This window comes from Heterocephalus glaber, unplaced genomic scaffold, assembly GCF_053883595.1.
Source record: "Heterocephalus glaber isolate CG9 unplaced genomic scaffold, H.glaber_assembly_v1.0 deba00000347, whole genome shotgun sequence".
Classification (NCBI taxonomy): domain Eukaryota; kingdom Metazoa; phylum Chordata; class Mammalia; order Rodentia; family Bathyergidae; genus Heterocephalus; species Heterocephalus glaber.
This window is the reverse complement of record NW_028258143.1, coordinates 36,607,573-36,625,934: the sequence shown is the minus strand read 5'-3', so window position 1 is coordinate 36,625,934 and position 18,362 is coordinate 36,607,573. Positions and strand designations below refer to the sequence as shown.

The 18,362-nt window shown below is 38.1% G+C and overlaps 2 pseudogenes; one reads left to right on the top strand and one right to left on the bottom strand.

Annotated features, from left to right (window-relative positions):
* Positions 1–2,443: 2,443 nt before the first annotated feature.
* LOC101715272 (methionine aminopeptidase 1 pseudogene) lies at positions 2,444–3,596 on the bottom strand (annotated as a pseudogene).
* Positions 3,597–16,021: 12,425 nt separating this feature from the next.
* Positions 16,022–17,815, top strand: LOC101715630 (suppressor of cytokine signaling 6-like; annotated as a pseudogene).
* The last annotated feature ends 547 nt before the right edge of the window (positions 17,816–18,362 follow it).

The window sequence follows — 18,362 nt, the reverse complement described above, 5'->3', positions numbered from 1 at the left end:
TCACTTTACTGAAGATCCACCTTCACCCCTGCCATCTACTGAAGTTTCCTTTTGATAAAATGTATTTTTCCAACACTCAAATGGTTTGTGTAAGTAAGGAGATTGATTGGTTATATGTTAATGTGATTTAGTTGCAGAAGGTCAATTGTACAAAATTACACTAATATGCTATACTACACCCATATTAACTTGGAGTAGGGTTTCAGAGCATTGTAAATCAGATGGATGCATTTCTGGGTGGAGGAGACTGGTGGAGCAGAAGGGACTGGGTGCCTGGCAATGTGCTTTGGACTGTGTTGGGTTTAGGTTAAGATGGAGTTTGTGGGGGGAAGTGGTAGAAAGTAAGCATGAAACTTAACTCTGCTTGTTTCACAAATACACACAATTCCACAAATACATTCATTTTTCTTCCATACAACAAATATTTCTGCTCTCAAATTTTTAGCTAATTAGATTCTGGGACCTCCAGATTTAAGTTTAGCTACATTTGGGTTAAATATGGTAAAATTATGTTAAAAAAAAATGAGATCCAATGTTCCATTCTTTTAAAATTTTATTGGTACATTTTAGGTATACAATATAATGACATTCATCTTGGAAATTTGCACCTTTACATGATCTCTTTTGGTTCTTATTTTTCCCCCTTCCCCTGCTCCCCTTCAACCCCTCCATCCCTCCCTATTTACAAAGATTTTGTTTCCATTTTTTCATTTTCTCATATTAATTTCATTCACTTCTTTCCATTCCTTTACCCCTCCCATTTTTACTGTCCCTTTCCCCCTTTTCTTCCTCTTTCACATTATCTATTATAACTTTTAGTCCTTATTTACATTTTCAGTTTCTCACACTAGAAAAACTATTTGGTATTTACACATGTGTGTCCTATTTATTTCACTTAAGAGTATCAATGTGCATCCATTTAGTTATAAATGTCTCTAATTTCTCATTTTCTTTTTTATAATTAAACTGTTTAATCTCCCTTTACATGTTATATTAACATTCATATTACAAGGCATTCCATTCACAAGTATTCCAGCTTGATAAAAACTTTACACACATACCCTCAAATGTCTATAGCAGATTTAGTCACTTTACTAAATCATTAAAATAATAAAAATAATGAAAACATTATCATAATTCTCTTAAAACAATAAGGTCTAAGGCACTCTGGGAAAGATGTTCTTTTACAAGTATAATGCTCAGTGGTATCAAATTACAAGAAAGTCATCAGATACCCAGTAATCAAGTACACTCTAATATCTACTGACAATGACTTAATGATCCATCTTCAGTGTACACTTCTATCTGTAAAAATGTTGAAAGAAATGGATTCTGGGCAACCACGGCTATTTTCTAATGAGGTTCTCCATTATGAATAGGTGTATTTTCAGCACACCACAGATGGCAGTATTCCTACTGCAAGGTTATAGTACTCAAAAAAGTTCCTTCCTCATCACTATTAGGTTTACTAAAAGTTAAGATTCTAAAAAAAAAAAAAAAGATTCTCATAGCCCCCTGATTTACTGTGCTCACAGCAAGAAACATTTTAGAACTCTATCCCCATCATCCTCCACAGTGCAGTCTCTACCCTTTCTCAGTGTCTCCAAGGTATGCCTTTGAAATAAAAGAGAGGGGAAGTAAGAGGGCTTTTCCTCTCCCATTTCTGACTAAATAGAAGTCTGAAATAGCAGTGCATTACAAAATTCTCATGTCTTGCAACAGTCAGCCACCATATGGAGCATGGCTATTTTTGCCATGAACTAGACTTTGAAAAGGTTGATAAGTTTCTGAACTGAATTTATCACATTTATCTGCTGACACAAAGTCCACACTGGGGAGAAGGTCTCATTGAGCCCTTCCCTACACATAATTACAGGTATAAATAAGTTTCATGAAGGAGAGAGGAGGCCAATTCCCAACTAGAAATTAAGTCACTACAATCTATGGATCCATTTATGACAGCAAGTAACCCTGTCAGAGCAGAATTAATCTCAACCAAAGGTCACATAGTGTTCATAATTATGTATATAGAATTTTAAAAATTTATATATATATATATTTCCACATATGTAAAATAAAAAATTTGGATGTTGTTAGAGTTTCAAGGATTTTCATCTTCAACATTCACTGGAAAGCAGCTGGCTCTTGATGGCCGGTCTGTGATAGTGATAAAAGCAACCAGAAGTGGGTTTAAGTAAAAAGTGCTCAAGGGGCAAATGAGAAAACAGTTGTTCAGAGAATAGGGGTTAGGGGGAATAGTGAGTTGAGCAATATTTCCTTTATTCTTCTCAGCTTTTTCAGACTCAAGACAAGTTGAGTATTCACACCAAATGCTGTAGAACATTCTTATCTAAAGTCAAAACAAGTGATAAAAAAAAATGCCTCTTCCTTTCTGTACTCTCAATAAAATGCAAAATACAGTAAGAAGGTATCTTAGGAGAAACTAAAATTGGGTCATGAAGTGAGGCCATGTACTATCAAGTCACCAGGTCAGAATTTCACAGCCAGTGTCTGCTACCAGCAGAGTATGCTCAAACTGAGCAGAACACTTTCCATCTCTCATCACTGAGGTCCAGCCTTCTGGCAGGTTTTCATCCTCCCATCCACCTTCACAAATCATTGGCTCAATTGTAAATACATGGCCTGACTTCATCACTCCAACAGCTTTATTTTTGGCATAGTGGGGTACATTGGGAGCTGTATGAAGGATTCCATGTCCACAATAACTTCGAACAGCTGAAAATCCATTTGCTTGAGCAAGCTTCTGAATAATGTTTCCCAATTCTCTGTATCAAGCACCAGGTTTCACGGCATCAGTGGCTTGCATCAAGCACTCATACATTGTCTGCACTAGTTTCCGTGCTCCCTCATCCACATCTCCAACAAAAAATGTCTCATTCAGGTCCCCATGATAACCACTGCGGTAAAGAGTGATGTCCACATTAACAATATAACCTTCTTGCAAAGGTTGTCTGTCTGGAATTCCATGGCAAATGACTTCATTCACTGAGGTTGCAATAAGACTTTGGGAAACTACAGTAATTCAGAGGAGAAGGATAGCAATTTCTTGCAATACATGCTAAGTGTACAGCATGATCTATTTCTTCAGTAGTTATACCTGGTTTAACCATCCCAGCAGAAATATCCAGAACTTCTCTAGCAAGCCTACATAGAAGTCACATTCCTTCTGTATCTTCAGATGAGAGTAACTTAATTTGAGGAATACCTTTAAGAGCCTGTTCAAATTCAGACATCCCTAAGGGATGATCCGCATAATCTGGTCTTTAAATATAACGTGGAACTGGCCTTGTTGGCATCAGTGGATAATGTGGTCTCAGTTTACAAGTGTATCGATACCCTGCCCATGAGTCAGTATTAATATCACCTTCAACAATCCAGGAAGATACTTCTCGCTTTGCCTTTTCATCTTTTGTTTTCTTATGTAGTAACTTGTGAGTAGCCAAACTTCCTTTAAAACAGTCCTGAAAGCAGAAGTCCGAGCCCTAGATACCCAGCTGGATGCAGGTCAGACACTGGAGCTTGGCTTGGCTACCGCAGCCATCAGTCTCACACACCTGCGTCTCCAAGGCCACCATGCTGGATGTCTGCCAGAGGAGCACCTCACTGAGAAGGAGGACGAGGGGTGGTGCGGTGGAGAGGCAGTGCAGAGGAAGACAGCAGAGGTGGGAGCCCAGCCTGCCTCGGGCCTGGATGCCTCTCAGGGGAGCACAGGGCCATGGCCCACAATGCACCTAATTTTCATTTTCTATAGCTGAGTAGAACACTATTTTATATATAAAAAAAAAAAGCCATTCCACCACTCCCAGCCCAGAGGAAGGGAGTTCTGGGCCGCTGTTCCACTGATCAAAGCACAGAGGAGGTGAACCATGTGGGTGCCAACAGCACCCCCCCATCAAAATGAGAAGACACGTAAGCAAGTCTCAAAGCCAGAATCCCAGATTACCTACAGCAACACCAAAAGAAAACAGACAAGATGGAACACTGATACTCAAACACCTGGGCTCCCTGTACTGGCAACAAAAAGGATCTGGAAAAAGTGAAATCAGAAATAATTGCTCAGATAAGAGCAGAGATTGTGCCCATAGTGCAAGACATGATCAATAAATCTAGAGAGGACACAGACAAAAAAATAGAGGAGCTGAGGAACATGATGGAATCCCAAAATAGGAGGCACATGGAATCCATAAAACAGATGCAAAGAGATTCCCAGGAGATTAAAAAATCCATTGAAAGTCTGCACAACAGAATGAACCAATGAGAGGATAGAATTTCAGATATAGAAGATAAGATTGCAATTGGTGACCAAGAAAAGAAAAATTGCTTCAAAATTATAAGGGACCATGAGAAACTGTTCCAGCAGATGCTAGATGATGCAAAGAAGAATAATATAAGACTGATCAGAGTCAATGAAGAAACAAGAGAGAGTGCAGATGGCATAAAAAAAACTTTCACAGAAGTGATGGCAGAAAACTTCTCAAGTAGGGGAAAAGAACTTGACATACAGATAAGAGAGGCATATAGGACTCCAAATAGCCTTGATCAAAAAAATCTACACATAAGCATATAATAGTTAAGATTCTGGAAACTGGAAGAGGTTTCTGGAGAAGAAACAGAAGAAGAAAGTTCTACAAGCAGTGAGAGAAAGGGAACAAATCACATACAAAGGAAAGCCCATCAGAATCACAGCAGACTTCTCAACGCAAACCATCAAGGCAAGAAGAGCTTGGAGTAATGTATTGCAAGCCCTAAAGGAAAATAGCCTCCAACCCAGATTGATGTACCCTGCAAAACTATCTTTCAAAATTGATGCAGAAATAAAATGCTTTCATGACAAAGAGCACCTTAGGAACATCATGAATATCAAACCAACACTCTAAAAAATTTGGGACAATATCCTAGGAAAAGACAACAAGGGTCACAAGCCCAGGAAGCCCAGCAGAATAAATCCATTGGGCATGATAAGAAATTAAATGCAAAGGGGGAGAATCCAACAAAAAGAAAAAGTCATGACAATGATAAGTCCATATGTATCAGTTATAACCATCAATGGTAATGGTCTCAATTCACCAATTAAAAGAAATAGACTGCGAGAATGGGTCAAGAAGCAAGATCCCACAACATGCTGCATACAAGAAACACACTTAATTCAAAAAGAAACTCATAGATTGAAAATTAAAGGGTGGAAAATAATACTCCATGTGACAGGAACCTAAAAAAAGCAGGACTAGCTATCCTCTTTGCATATCAAGTGGATTTCAAACCAACCCTGATTAAGAGAGACAAAGAAGTACACTACAGCCTTGTCAAGGGAACAATCCACCAAGAAGAGATGACAGTCATAAATATCTATGCACTAAACACTAGTGCACCCTACTATATAAAACAAATACTAACAGACATGAAAAGTCATATATGCACTAATACAATAGTAGTGAGGGACCTCAACACCCCACTGTCACAAATAGATAGATCAACTAGACAAAAAACAAGTAATAAATACTAGAACTCAATCAAACTCTTGAACAAATGAACTTAACAGATATTTACAGAGTCTTCCACCCCACAAAATCAGAATACACATTCTTTTCAGCTGCACACAGGTTGTTCTCCAAAACAGAACACATACTGACTCATAGAACATGTTTAAGTAAGTGCAAAGGAATTGAAGTTATCCCCTGTCTATTATCAGACTGTAGTGCAATAAAATTGGAGATCAACAGCAAAAGAAAGTGCAAAAACTTCATAAACACATGGAAATTGAACAACATACTTTTGAATAACCAATGGGTCACAGAGGAAATTAAAGAAGAAATCAGACAGTTCCTTCAATTAAATGACAATGACAATACAACATATCAGAATCTATGGGACACAAGGAAAGCAGTCTTACAAGGGAAATTCACAGCAGTGAATACTCATATTAGGAAAACAGAGTGAGCCCAATTAAACAAGCTGATGCTGAACCTCAAGCTTCTAGAAAAAGAAGAGCAAGAAACACCCAAAGGTCATAAAAGGAACAAATTATAAAGATCAGAGCAGAAATCAATGCAATGGAGACCAAGAGAATGATACAAAATATCAATGAAGCCAAGAGTTGGCTCTTAGAATAAACAAAATTGACAAACCCTTAGCCAACCTTATCAGAAAAAAGAAAGAAATGGCCCAAATCCATGCAATTAGGAATGCAAAGGATGAAGTTACAATGGACCCAGACGAAATCCAAAGGATCGTCAATACCTATTTTGAGAACCTATATGCTGATAAGCTGGAAACCCCAGAAGAAATGGAGAGATTCCAAGATATGTATGAATTACCAAACTTGAACGAAGAAGACATAAAAATTCTAAACAACCCAGTATCAGTCAATGAAATTGAAAATGGAATTAAAAACTTACCAACTAAGAAAAGCCTGGGTGCTGGTGGCTTCACTGCTGAATTCTACAAGACATTTAGAGAGGAAATACTGCCACTACTATTTCAACACTTCAATGAAATTGAAAGGGAAGCAATATTCCCGAATTCATTTCTGGAAGCAAGCATCACCTTGATATCCAAAGCAGAGAAAGACCCAAACAAAAAAGAGAACTATAGGCCAATCTCACTAATGAACATAGATGCAAAAATCCTTAATAAGATACTGGCAAATAGAATGCAGAAGATCATCAAGAAGTTCATATACCCTGACCAAGTGGGATTCATCCCAGGGATGCAGGAATGGTCCAACATATGTGAATTAATCAATGTAATACACTGTATCAATAGAGCCAAGGACAAAAACCATATGATCATCTCTATAGATGAGGAAAAAGCATTTGACAAAATCGAACACTCATTTATGATAAAAAACCTAAAAACATTGGAATAGATGGTCTCTACTTCAAACTGATAGAAGCCATCTGTGAAAAACCAACAGACAATATCATACTAAATGGTGAAAACATGAAATCCTTCAAACTAAAATTGTGAACAGGACAAAGATGTCCACTATCCATTCTTGTTTGACATAGTCTTGGAAACATGAGCCACAGCAATTAGACAAGACAAAGAAATAAAAGAAATAAAGATAGGAAAGAAGAAGTCAAATTGTCATTATTTGCAGAAGACATGATACTTTATATAGAAGACCCCAAGAACTCCACCAAAAGTCTTCTAGACTTAATAACCTAATTAAGTACAGTAGCTGGGTACAAGTTCCAGCACAAAAATGAATAGCTTTCCTCTACATGAACAATAGACTCACTGAGACAGAAATGGGGCAAACAATTCCTTTCACAATAGCATCCAAAAAACAGAAATACCCAGGAATCAACCTAACAAAAGAAATCAAAAACCTCTTCTTGAAAAACTATAGCACTCTGAAAAAAGAGATTGACAATGGTAACAGAAAATGTAAGACATCCCTTGCTCCTGCATAGGAAGAACCCACATAGTGAAAATGGCCATACTTCCAAAACTGCTATATAGATTCAATGCAATCTCAGTTGAAATCCCAGCAGCATACTTCATGGATCTTGAGAAAACAATCCAAAAATTCATTGGGAACAAGAGACCCAGAATAACAAAAGCAATTATAGGTAACAGAGGCATGGCAGGGTATGGTATCACAATCCCCAAAGTGAAGTAATACTACAAAGCTACTGTGACAAAAGCAGCAGGGAAATGGCAAAGAAACAGTCCTGAGGACCAGTGGAACAGATTAGAAGATACGAAAACAACTCCAGACACACTCACTCACCTCATCTTCAACAAAGGAGCCGAACACCCTCACGGGAGGAAAGATAGACTCTTTAATAAATGGTGCTGGAAAAATTGAGTTTCAACTTGGCAAAGATTGAAACTAGACCTATATCTCTCACCATGCACTAAACTAAAATCAAAATGGATTAAAGATCTAAATATTAAAACAGAAATGCCAAGCTGGCTGGAACAGGGGTTAGGTAGAACTCTTGAAGACATTGACATAGGAAAAGATTTTATAAATAAAACCAGTTGCCCATGAACTAGCACAAACTATCAACAAGTGGGATCTCTTCTTATTAAAAAGCTTCTGGGGCCCGGGAATTAGCTCAGTTGTTTTGCTGCCTGATGTGCAAGCGCAAAGACCCAAGTTTGATCCCTGGTACCGAAAGAAAAAAAAAAAGCTTCTACACAGCAAGAGAAACCACCAACAGTGTGAAGAGACAACCCACAATGTGGGAAAAAATTTTCACCTGCTGTTCCTCAGACAAAGACCTACTATCTCGAATCTATAAAGAAAAAGTCAGACCCCCCAAAATTTAAGCACCCAATCCAAAAATGGGCATTTGAAATGAATTTTTATTTTTTATTTGAAATGAATTTATTTTTATTTGAAATGAATTTTATTTTTCCCTCTTGCCCTGCCCTCCCTTCAACCCCTCCATCCCTCCCTATTTACAAAGACTTTGTTTCCTTTTTTTCATTTTCTCATAGTAATTCCATTCCTTTCTTTCCTTTCCCCTACCCCTTCCACTTCCCCTTCTCCTTTGCCCCTTTTCTTCCTATTTCATATTATCTATTATACCTTTTAGTCCTTATTTACACTTTCAGTTTCTCACATTAGAGAGACTATTCAATATTTACATGTGTGTCCTGTTTATTTTACTTAAGAGTGTCACCTCAACGTGCATCCATTTAGCTATAAATGTCTCTAATTTCTCATTTTTTTTGGCTGAGTAGTACTCCATTTTATTTTTTAAAAACACATTTTCTTTATCCAGTCTCCAGTAGATGGGCATTTGGGCTGCTTCCAAGTTTTAGTTATTACAAATTGTACTGCTAAGAACATGGGTACACATATATCACTGTGGTATGATTCTTCTCATTCTTTGGGGAAGATACACAGCAGGGGTATAGATGGGTCAAATCAGACTTCTAGTCCTAGTTCTTTGACTTATCTCCATACTGATTTCAACAGTGATTGAACCAGCTGACACTCCCACCAGCAGTGGAGCAGGGTTCCTCTTTCCCCACAGCCCGACCAGCATTTGTTATTGGTTGATTTCATGATAGCAGCCATTCTTTCTGGAGTGAAGTGGAATCTCAGCATTGTTTTCATATGCATCTCTCAAATGACCTGGGAGGTTGAACACTTTTTCATATGTTTATTTGCTATTTCTACTTTTTTGTCTGAGAAATGTCTGTTCATTTCAGATGCCCATTTTTGTATTGGGTCTTTAAATTTGGGAGGTCTGATTTTTTTAGGTTCTTTATAGATTCTAGGTAGTAGACCTTTGCCTGAGGATTGGCAGTTGAAGATTTTTTCTCACATTGTGGGTTGTCTCTTCACACTCTTGGTGGTTTCTCTTGCTGTGTGGAAGCTTATTAATAAGAAGAGATCCCACTTGCTGATTGTTTGTGCTAGTTCACGGGCAACTGTTTTGTTCATAAAATTTTTTCCTACACCAATGTCTTCAAGAGTTCTACCTAACCTCTGTTCCAACTGGTTCAGCATTTCTATTTTAATATTTAGACCTTTAATCCACCTCAATTTTAGTTGAGTGCATGATGAAAGATATAGGTCTAGTTTCAATCTTTGGCAAGTTGAAACCCAATTTTTCCAGCACCATTTATTAAAGAGGCTATCTTTCCTCCAGTGAGGGTGTTTGGTTCTTTATCGAAGATGAGATGAGTGAGTGTGTCTGGTGTTGTTTCTGCATCTTCTAATCTGTTCCACGGGTCCTCAAGTCAGTTTCTTTGCCAGTACCATGCTGTTTTTAATCACAGTAGTACTGTAGTATTGTTTCAAGTTGGGGATTGTGATACCCCCTGTCATGTCTCTGTCACCTAGAATTTCTTTTGCTATTCTGTGTCTCTTCTTGTTCCAAATGAATTTTTGAATTGTTTTCTCAAGGTCCATGAAGTATGCTGCTAGGATTTCAATTGGGATTGCATTCAATCTATATAGCTGTTTTGGAAGTATGGCCATTTTCACTATATTAATCCTTCCTACCCAGGAGCAGGAGATGTCTGTCCATTTTCTGATATCATATTCAATCTCTCTTTTCAGAGTGCTATATTTTTCTGAGAAGAGGTCTTTGATTTATTTCATTAGGTTGATTCCTAGGTATTTCCTAGCTGTTGTGAAAGGAATTGTTTGCCCTATTTCTCTCTCAGTGAGTGTGTTCTTCATGTAGAGGAAAGCTATTGATTTTTGTGTGTTGACCTTGTAACCAGCTACTGTACTGAATTTAGTTATTAGGTCTAGAAGACTTTTGGTGGAGTTCTTGGGGTCTTCTATATACAGTATCATGTCATCTGCAAATAATGACAATTTGACTACTTCCTTTCCTATCTTTATTCCTTTCATTTCTCTCTCTTGTCTAATTGTCATGGCTAATGTTTCCAAAATGATATTGAACAAGAGTGGTGATAGTGGACATCCTTGTTTTGTTCCTGATGTTAGTGTGAAGGATTTCAGTTTTTGACCATTTAGTATGATATTGGCTGTTGGTTTTTCACAGGTGGCTTTTATCAGATTGAGCTAGAGACCATCTATTCCAATGTTTTTAGGCTTTTTATCATAAATGGGTGTTGGATTTTGTTAAATGCTTTTTCCTCATCTATGGAGACAATCATATGGTTTTTGTTCTTGGCTCTATTGATACAGTGTATTACACTGATTGATTTGTGTATGTTGAACCATCCATGCATCCCTGGGATGAATCCCACTTGGTCAGGATGTATGATCTTCTTGCTGATCTTCTGCATTCTATTTGCCAGTATCTTATTAAGAATTTTTGCATCTATGTTCATTAGTGAGATTGGCCTATAGTTCCCTTTTTTGTTTGGGTCTTTCTCTGCTTCGGATATCAAGGTGATGCTTGCTTCCAGGAATGAATTTGGGAGTATCGCTTCCCTTTCAATTTCATTGAAGAGTTTAAACAGTAGTGGCAGTAGTTCCTCTCTAAATGTCTTGTAGAATTCAGCAGTGAAGCCACCAGCACCCAGTCTTTTCTTAGTTGGTAAGTTTTTAATTATGTTTTCAGTTTCATTGATTGATATTGGGTTGTTTAGAAATTTTAGGTCTTCTTCATTCAAGAAGATATATTTCATACATATCTAGGAATCTGTCCATTTCTTCTGTGTTTTCCAGTTCATTGGCATATAGGTTCTCGAAGTAGGTATTGATAATCCTCTGGATTTCTTCTGGGTTCATTGTAACTTCATCCTTTTCATTCCTAATTGCATGGATTTGGGCCATATATTTCCTTTTTCTGATAAGGTTGGCTAAGGGTTTGTCAATTTTGTTGATTCTTTCTAAAAGCCAACTCTTGGCTTTATTGGGTTTTTTTGTATTGTTCTTTTAGTCTCCATTGCATTGATTTCTGCTCTGATCTTTATAATTTCTTCCCTTTTATGAGTTTGGGGTTTGTCTTGCTCTTCTTTTTCTAGAAGCTTGAGGTTTAGCATCAGGTTGTTTAATTGAGTTCGCTCTGTTTTCCTAATATGAGCATTCACTGCTGTGAATTTCCCTTGTAAGACTGCTTTCCTTGTGTCCCATAGATTCTGATACGTTGTATTTTCATTGTTATTTAATTGTAGGAACTGTCTGATTTCTTCTTTAATTTCCTCTGTGACCCATTGCTTATTTAGAAGTGTGTTGTTCAGGCCAGGGATTTAGCTCAGTGTTTTAGCCACCTGCTGCGCAAACACAAGAAACCGAGTTCGATCCCCGGTACCAAAAAAAAAAAAAAAAAGACAGAAGTGTGTTGTTCAATTTCCATGTGTTCATGATGTTTTTGTGGTTTCTTTTGCTATTGATGTCCAATTTCATTGCACTATAATCTGATAATAGACAGGATAATTTCATTTCCTTTGTACTCACCTAAGTTCTTTCTATGTGTATGTGGTCTATTTTGGAGAACTACCTTTGTGCAGCTGAAAACAATGTGTATTCTGATTTTGTGGGGTGGAACACTCTGTAAAGGTCTATTAAGTTCATTTGTTCAAGAATTTGATTGAATTCTAGTATTTTGTTGCTTATTTTTTGTCTAGTTTATCTATCTATTTGTGACAGTGGGGTATTGAGGTCCCCCACTACTATTGTATTAGTGCTTATTTGATTTTTCATGTCCATAAGTATTTGTTTTATATAGTAGGGCGCACTAGTTTTTGGTGCATATATGTTTATGATTGTCATCTCTTCCTCTTGGATTGTTCCCTTTACAAGAATGTAGTGTCCTTCTTTGTCTCTATCAGTGTTGGTTTGAAATCCACTTGATCTGCAAAGAGGTTAGCTTCTCCTTTTTTTCCAGGTTCCTTTTGCATGAAGTCTTGTTTTCTACCCTTTAACTTTCAGTCCATGAATTTCTTTTTGATTAAGTATTTCTTGTATGCAGGATATTGTTGGATCTTGCTTCTTGACCCGTTCTGCCAGTCTATTTCTTTTGGTTGGTGAATTGAGACCATTACCACTGATATTTATAACTGTTACATGTTGACTTATCATTGTCATGACTTTTTCTTTTTGTTGGATTCTCCTCCTTTGTAGTGTGTGTGTGTGTGTGTGTTTGTGTGTGTGTGTGCGCCTGATGGATTCATTCTTCTGGGCTCTCTGGGGTTGTGATCCTCATTGTCTTTTCCTAGGATATTTTCTAAAATTTTTTGGAGTGCTGGTTTGATATTCATGAAGTTCCTAAGGTGCTGTCTGTCATGAGAGTATCTTATTTCTCCACCAATTTTGAAAGACAGTTTTGCAGGGTACATCAATCTGGGATGGAAGCTGTTTTCCTTTAGGGCTTGAAATACATCACTCCAAGCTCTTCTTGCCTTGAGAGTTTGTGTTGAGAAGTCTGCTGTGATTCTGATGGGCTTTCCTTTGTATGTGATTTGTTTCTTTTCTCTAACTGCTTGTAGAATTTTCTTCTGTTGGGTTTCTGGAATCTTAACTATTATATGCTTATGTGTAGATTTTTTTTATCAAGGCTAATTGGATCCTATATGCCTCACTTATCTGTATGTCAAGTTCTTTTCCCCTGCTTAGGAAGTTTTCTGCCATCACTTCTGTGAACAGGTTTTTTTTTTTATGTCATCTGCACTCTCTCCTGTGTCTTCATTAACTCTGATCAGTCTCATGTTATTCTTCTTTGCATCATCTAGCAACTGCTGCATTGATTTCTCATGGTCCTTTACTGTTTTAAAGAAAGTTTTCTTTTCTCCATCAGTAATTGCAATCTTATCTTCTATATCTGAAATTCTGTCCTCATATTGGCTCATTCTGCTGTCTAAACTTTAAATGGAGTGTTTAATCCTCTGGAAATGTTTGTATCTGTTTTATGAATTCCATATGTTTCCTATTTTGGATTCCATCATGTTCCTCAGCTCCTCTATTTTTTTATCTATGTCCTCTCTAGATTTATTAATCATGTCTTGCACAATGGGCACAATCTCTGCTGTTATCTGAGAAATTATTTCAGGTTTCTTTTTTTCCAGATCCTCTTTTGTTGCCAGTTCAGGGAGTCCAGGTTTTTCAGTATCAGATTTTTCCATCTCATTTCCCTTTGGGGTTGCTGTAGGTGATCTGGAAGTCTGGTTTTGAGAGTTGTTTGCCTGTCTTCTCATTTCAAGAAGGGAAGCAATGTGTGCTGCTGGTGCCCACAAGGCTCACCTCCTTCGTGCTGGGGGCATCTCTGCTCCTCGGCGCTGAGGGCAGTGGTTCAGTGGCCCAGAAGGCTCATCTCCTTGGTGGTGGAAGTGGCTCTGCTCCTCTGTACTGAGGGCACTGCAGTCCAGAATGTTACTTCTTGGCACTGGGGGCCCAATCTTCCATTTTTGGAAAATCATTTCTATAACAGTTTTTTCCAAGTTTCAGAACAAGAGCTTATATGTATGTCCACTTTCTGAATATAACTTATTGTAATATTCAATCTAGGTTTTTTTCCCTACAGAAAGAGTTATCATTCCAGAGCTAAATGAACATTTCCAACATCTTAAATTTGGGAATGTCATTGGTGGTCATAGAAATATGTGTATGTTTGAGGTTTGTATCCGCATGTTTCATTTAGGGAGCTCAAGCTATTGTCAAAGTTTAAATGACATGCACTTCCAGAAAAATCAGAATCTTATCTGTAACATAATAACATGATCCTGAGACAGGATTATGTATGATACTCTGGCTTAAGTAAAAACAAACTAAAATCTCCACTGCAGAAGATTTTACTGTTAATCATCACAATTGATTTTGTTAAGGGATGATGATACTCTCAATCAGAATAAAATGTTTGTTTCTTGATAGAAGACTATCTCCCTTTCTGCCTTGGATCTTTTCTTCTTATTTCACTATCTATTATACATTTTGGTCCCCATTTACACTTTCAGTTTTTCACACCAGAGAAAATATTTGGTATTTACTCATGTATGTCCTATTTAATTCACTTAAGAGTATGGCCTCAATGTGAATCCATTTAGCTATAAATGTCAGCACAACCACTGTGGAAATCACTATGGAGATTCCTCAAAAAACTAGGATTAGAGGTCCCATTTGACCCAGCTATTCCCCTGCTGGGTATCTTCCCCAAAGAATTAAGAGAATCACACCAACACGATATATATGCATCCATGTTTAAAGCGGCACAGTTTGTAATAGCGAAAGCTTGGAAACAGCCCAAGTGCTCATCAACTGGAAACTGGATAAAGAAAATGTGGTTTTTTTTTAATAAAATGGAGCACTACTTAGCCATGAAGAATGCGAAACTAAGACATTTATAGCTTAATGGATGTGTATTGAGGCGATACTCTTAAGTGAAATAAATAGGACATATATGTGTAAATACTGAATAGTTTCTCTAGTGTGAGAAACTGAAAGTGTAAATAAGGGTTAAAATTATTAAAACGAATAATTGATAATTTGAAATAGGAAGAAAAGGTCCAAAGGTGTAGCGGTGTTGGGAGGGGAAGGGAAAAGGAAAGAAGGGAAAGGAAAAATTATGAGAAAAGAAAAAAATGGAAATGAAGTCTATGTAAATAGAGAAGGGTGGAAGGGGTGAAGGGCACACAGGTAATGGGGAAAAAATAGGAACCAAGATACATCATGTACAGGTACAAGCACCCAATGATAAATGTAAATGTATTGTATACCTAAAATGTATCAATAAAAGAATTTAAGAAAGAAAAAAAAAACACTAGGATTAGAGGACCCATTTGACCCAGCTGTGCTATGCTTTTATTTCTTCCCAAAAGAATTAAAAGCATAGCACAGTGATATATGTGCACCCATGTTTATAGCAGCAGAATTTGTAATATCTATATCATGGAAACAGCCTAGATGCCCATCAACTGGTGACTGGATAAAGAAGACATGTTTCTTATATATACAAAATAAAATACTACTCTGCCATAAAGAATGTCCTATACTCTTGATCCTCTGGCACTTGGGGCCTTGCTGACTGGGGAGAGACTGCCACTTGAACAGGGGTAGTCAATTCTTAACAAATACTACACAGCTACTCTCTGAACATTTCTTTCATTTGCACACAAAACAAATCTAGAGCCTACAGTTCCACATACCTCTCTTTTAGGTGTCTACATTTAATGGCCATTCAAGGACCAGATACTAGAAAACTGGAAACAAGCCCCACACTCCAGAATCCACTGAAATTATTCTAAGTAGCCAACCTAAACCTGTTTACTCTACCTCACCTGTTCTTTCCCATAGAAACCACAAAGCTCTTGTTTGTCTTTCTTCCCACTCCCTCTACCACCTGACTGGTCTGATGCTTCCCCATGTGACCCTAGATGTTGTTCTGACCTTCCTGAGAAGTGTAACAACTATATTTTCAATAGTAATTGTTTCCTGATCTTCTGGTCTCATCTTATCGCAAGAATAGTAAAATCTAGCCCCACCCCCGCACCCGACACCTCGCCCACCAGGCCCGCAGTGGGCGCAGGGCAGCCCTAGGTCATCCACCCCGGCTCAGCTCAGCGCTCAGGCCGAGGTGACACAGACAGGCGCCCTTCCAGGGAACGAGGACGGAGGAGGAGGAGTTTCAGAGGAGGAGGGACAAGCCAGGTAGTCACCACGGGGCTGAGAGAAGAAACAGAGCGGTGGCTGCCTAAAATGGCTCCGAAGGTTAAATGAAGCTGGAAAAATATACAGATGCAGCATTGAAGCCTTTCCAGATGTTTGGGGATAATATTCCGGAGAGAAAATTGATCCCTGTGTAATAAGTAACTAGTCATAATGAAGAAAATTAGTCTTAAAACCTTCCAGAAGTCTTTTAACTTGAGTAAAAGTAAAGAAGGTGGTAGTACAACAACTATCAATAGCCAGTGACTTTGGACAAGATAATGCCTTGTTTGGTAGCTGCTATGGTAAAGATATGGCCAGCTGTGATATCAACAGTGAAGATGAAAACAGGTAGAAAAAACAGATCAAAAAGTGAGAGCCTGATGGGTACCTTAAAAAGGCGGCTTTCTTCTAAGCAGAAGCTGAAGGGCAAGGGCAGCATACCATCAGGAAGCTGTGCCAATGAGGACACCTTCTCCTCCTCTTCAGCCCCCATCCTCTTTAAAGATGTCAGAGCTCAAAGACCAATCAGGTCCACTTCCCTATGCAGTCATCACTATAGCCCCACACCATGACCTCACAGGCCCACAAACTCCGAGGAGACATGCATCAAAATGGAGTTCAGAGTCAAACCCTGGGTTCTCTTCCAGCCTGAGTCCTGCATTGAATGGTGTTCAAAAGGATTTTCATGACTGTCAGCCTAAAACTGTATGCCAAGAGCAAAATAATTCTCTTAAGAGTTCTGATTCTCTCAATGGAGATTTGCATCTCCACCTGGATGAGCATGTGCCTGTAGTTATTGGACTTATGCCTCAGGACTACATTCAGTATACCGTGCCTTTAGACGAGGGGATGTATCTTTGGGAAGGATCACGTAGCTATTGTCTGGACAGTTCTTCCCCCATGGAGGTCTCTGCAGTTCCTCCTCAAGTGGGAGGGAGCTCTTTTGTTGAAGATGAGAATCAGGTAGACCAGAACCTAGTTGTTGCCCCAGAGATCTTTGTGGATCAGTCTGTGAATGGTTTGTTGATTGGCACCAGGGTAGACATATTGCAGAGCGCCAGAGCAAGTCATGATGATGTCTCTACACTTTCACCTTTGGTACCTCCAATGCAGAATAATCAAATCCAAAGGAACTTCAGTGGACTCATTGGCACAGATGACCATGTGTCTGAAAGTATGCATTGTCATTTGAATTTGGATCCTAACTCTGCTCCTGGGATTGCAAGAGTTTATGACTCAGTGCAGAGTAGTGGTCCCATGGTTGTGACAAGCCTTACAGAGGAGCTGAAGAAACTTGGAAAACAAGGATGGTACTGGGGACCAATCACATGCTGAGAGGCAGAAAGGAAACTAGCAAACATGCCAGATGATTCTTTTCTTGTTCTGGATAGTTCTGATTATTGTTATCTTTTAAGCTTGAGCTTTCATTCCCATGGTAAAACACTTTACACTAGAATTGAGCACTCAAATGGTAGGTTTAGGTTTTATGAACAACCAGATGTGGAAGGACATACATTTGTATTTGATCTATTTGAGCATTCAATCAGAGATTCTGAAAATGGAGCTTTTTGTTATTCAAGGTCTCGGTTGCCTGGATCTGCAACTTACCCTGTCAGACTGACCGATCCAGTGTCACGGTTCATTCAGGTGTGTTCTTTGCAGTACTTGTGTCATTTTGTTATACGTCAGTATACAACAACAGACTTAATTCAGAAACTGCCTTTGCCAAACAAAATGAAGGATTATTTACAGGGGAAGCACTACTGAAAGATTGAGAACACTGTATTGTGCACTTTGGAAAAAGAAAAAGAGATTGAAATACAGTTTACAAACTTTCATTGCCATCAGAATACTTTTGCTGCCATAACTATTTTAGTTTTCTGTGTAATAGTCACCAATTTGTTTAGGGGTGGGGAAGTGTCTGCAAGGTGTCTTTGGTTTGTTTTGATTCTTTCAAAATGGATGTCTTGATGTTCTAGAAGTGTGAATGATCTTTCATTAATGTGCAGAATAATCACAATGTGAATTATCACATTCTTATTGGGCCCCCCAGTCCTTTGCTGCTATCAACTATGATTGTTACACATTAAAAGCACATTTCATGTGTATTCAACCCTAAGTGAAGTTGAATGAAGCCTGTAGAATGAAAATTGCTTAGTCTTTTTAAATGACCCATTTTGAGAAGACAATATTGAATAAACATGTGAAATAAAACAATTTTCATATACACTGAACATGAGCTTTTTAAATCTCATACTTTAAAAAGATTTATTTAGATTTATGAATTGACATAATCTTGGTTAATGGAATGCAA